Below are 4020 nucleotides of genomic sequence, written 5' to 3' on the forward strand. Positions count from 1 at the left end.
AAAAATAAATAAAAACACCGTATATTATAATAATTTGTAGATAATACTTGCATACAAACTCATTAAGTAAATTAAGTGAAATTACTCAAACAAAAATAGATAAATCTAATTGAGATACGAAAACAATAACAAATTCAAAAATATAAAACTATGTAGTTTCCTTGTATACCAGTGCTCCATTATCTTACATTTTCACTCATTAAGTGACTTTTTTACATCTTCATCATTCATGTACCTGTGTAAAAGAAAATAAAGAATTTTAGTATTCAAACATTAATTCTAAAAATACTTTTTGATATCATAATGTAAACAAAATATGTATTCAAACTTTAATTTTAAGAATAATATTAATTAGTGAACTAAATTATAAAATGAGAATATATAAAATAATTTCTTCTATTCAAAATTATTAAACATTCAAGTATCACAATCAATAAAAACTTATCTCCTTATTGAAATGGTGTCAAGAATTTCTACATTCAATCAACACCAAGTAAAAGTTGAATAACAATTTTGGAAAATAATTGTTCCTTATACTAATTGAAACAAATATTTAAAAAGTTATAGAGCATTAACAAATGTTAGATGGACATAATTTGGGATACTAGATAAAAGAAGGAAAAGAAACGAGAGAGACCAGTAAAATACCTATAGGAATGGAATGTAGTATTTGTATTCTAGTTGGTTTTTTAGATTTAAGTGGATAGATTTTAATTTATTAATAATTCTTAAAAGGAGGAAAAAAGTGAGTGGGTAGTTTCATGTAACGTGGGATGGAAAATGGGGAATGAGTGAAGAAAATTTAATGCATTGAAAGTGGAGGGAAGGTCAAATACTTAAAAGTTAAATTTTATTTTTTTACTTTTACTATAATATTTTAGTTTTAAAATATAAATTCTCACAACTATGATTTCCGTCACTTAATGGGTTTCCATTAACTACTCCTACTAAAATTATTTAATTTGTTTGACATAATCAAGTAAAAATAGTATGTCAATTATACTCCATCTATATAGATAAATTTTAAAAAATGTAAATTACATTCAAATAGATAAATAATAAAATGAGAATAAAATTTGGTATCTATGTGACAAAAATTATTTGTCGCAAAATTATATGTTAAAATAGAGACAATAATATTATCATCGCTAATTATTTAAATTATTAGTGACAAAAAATAAAGTCACAATTAAATGTAAAATTTGTAGTTAAATTTTACAATAATTAAGTAAAAATTGTAATTCGTCGCTATTGAATCATCATAGTTTTAGTGAGAAAAATATTTTGTGCCCAAATGTAGATTATTTTAGGACAAAAAATGATTTGTCATAAAGTGGGTACATCATTTAGTGACAAAATAATCTGTCATTGATAGCTTTATATTTGTAGCTAATAGTACTCAATAAATGGCGCCAACTTATTTTTTGGTGGGAATTTTAGTATACAAAATTTTGCTACGAAATTTTATGTTTCATCACTTAAAGTATTGGCCATAGATCTTTAGCAACGTAATATGATTTTCGTCATTAAAGATGAACAATTAGTGACAAAATTCATGTTGTAGCTAGTAATTTCGTAGCTAAATATCATATTTGTTGTAGTGGTACTCTCCAAAATGGCCACCAAAGAAGTGTCAAACAATGAGTAACAACAACTACAAGATAACATCAAAAACTTGAGAATTAAAAGGAGTAAAATCACCAAACGTAACTACTGTTCACGAGCGAAAATCTAGAGCTACAGAATTTTCAATTCACCTCTCTCAATTTCCAATCAAAGATTAAGTTGAAATGAACAAGTTGTACAAAAATCAGCTTAATCGAACAAGGAATGAAGTGAGAATCACGATTTGAAAATTAATGCTAGGGCTGTAAAAGGGGTGGGAAAATCCGCCCTCTTTTCTCGCTCTTCTTTCTTTTGCGGCTACTAATCTCTCTTGTGAATTAGATGAATGAAACCTAAAGATGGTCTCACATATGTACCATAATTAGGGTTGTTCATGATTATAGTTAAAAAATCAAATTCAAATCAAATCGATTAAAAGAATCGATATTTTATTTGGTTTGGTTAGATTTGGTTTTAAATTTTGAAAACAGATACTATTTGATTTGGTTTTGATTTTACTAAAAAAAAACCCAGTAAAAATAACCAAAACGAATCGAAAAATCAGATATATAAATTTTACAATTATTTATTTATTATTCATAAATAAATTATAAATATTTTATTAAATTTTAACTTTACCATTTTCTCAAGCCCAATATTTAAATTTTAGCCCAACTATTACAACCCTACGTCCAAGTCCATCAAAATGCATAACTTTAGTCTTTACCTACCCCATCTCACATAAGATAGTCACACTTTTTCTTAATTGAATCACTTTGTTCGTGTAATAATAACTCTAGTATTGTTGAATTGCTTAATTGAATCCACAGTAGCTTTCATGTGGATTGTTTATATATTAGGTGTCTATGTCTATCGAGATACGTATGTCCTCAAAAAAATTATTACTTTCAGACTGAAAATTCAGAAAAATCAAACCGAACCAAATCAACAATAAGCTAAATTGACGGTTATTCTTTTTGTTTGATTTGATTTGGTTTTAGAAATTTAAAAACCAACTAAATTGGTTTGGTTTTGATTTAAACCAATAACTGATTCAAACAAAACCACAAATACCATAACCATAATTATTGTTACTGGACTTATGGACAAAAATGAACTGATCAAAATTGAATTTTTATTTATCCACATAGAAAAGGAAAAAACTCAAAACCCAATAAAAGGATAATTTTTGGGGAAGCGCTAATGCATAATTTGCCATTCAAATTAGCTGATTTTTTAAATTTTTTATTCTTTTGAATGGAGTGTTTTTAAATTTTTGTCATTAGATACACATAAAACCTTTTAAGCATATGGGCATATATACTTTATAAAATACTATGATACGAAAGTATTAACATATGGCTATTTAAGGACAAATTGGGCTTAAGTTGTCCATGACCAAAGTCTTACCGTGTCCAAGTGTTACTCTCAAAATAGAAAAAATTTAAAAACCTTTCATTTTTTTTTTCAGTTTTAAGAAGCTAGTTAGATCGGTAAATATGGAACTCAACAGAGGTAAAATCCAGTATTTTGATATGTTATATAGTTGTATAAAGTATAGAAATCTCATACATTTTGGGGGCTGAATACATTCTATCCTGAAAATTTTCGCAATTACAAATTATTCGAATTTTTCGTTGCTCTCGGATACATTCCTTGGTTGTCCGATACATCACAAATGATAAATTGGTTAACGAGATGGATGTATTCGAGAGGTATAGAAATGTATCCAAGAGGAAAATTTTGTAATTTTTTTATATAGTAGAAATTTTTAGATATTATGATATTTAAAGTTGTGTATTTATGTAATTTTTACTATATAGTTTTGGAGAGATTTTATGTACCAAGTATTCAGGCACCTGAAATTAATTTTTTCAGCCCAACTTAGATGACAAATTATAAGCATCAAAGTGATCCTAGCAACTTGAAAATAGTTACTGGAAAAAGTACAATCTTTGTAGTTTTTTTTTTCCTCCGACAATCTTTGTAGTTCATGTTAATAGAAATTAACCCAAAAAGAGATTTGGTGGCAGATCACCAAGGTTGGGCCTCTTTGAAGATTGACTTAAAAGGCCCAAAGGCCAAACCATGTGAGATCAGCCCTGCAACTACATAGCCCCAACTAAAAATTATCAATTCGATTATAAGACAAACAGCCAAAACGATAAAACTATGATTATTGATTTACCATATACACTCTTATAGTGTCGTTGACTAATGAGTAATTTCTGAACAAGAAACTTTAATGATACCAATGTTGGTTTTTAAAGGTGTGAACAGGAAATGAAGGGTTGTGACTATGCCGAAGGGTTGTGACCTTTATGAAAGGTTGTGACATTTATGAAAGGTTGTGTCCTTTCTAAAGGGTTGTGACCGTTTGAAAGATTGTGCCTTTTTCAAAGTGGTGTGACCTTT

The sequence above is a fragment of the Solanum tuberosum genome, unplaced genomic scaffold (assembly GCF_000226075.1).
Source record: "Solanum tuberosum cultivar DM 1-3 516 R44 unplaced genomic scaffold, SolTub_3.0 scf00185, whole genome shotgun sequence".
Taxonomy (NCBI): Eukaryota; Viridiplantae; Streptophyta; class Magnoliopsida; order Solanales; family Solanaceae; genus Solanum; species Solanum tuberosum.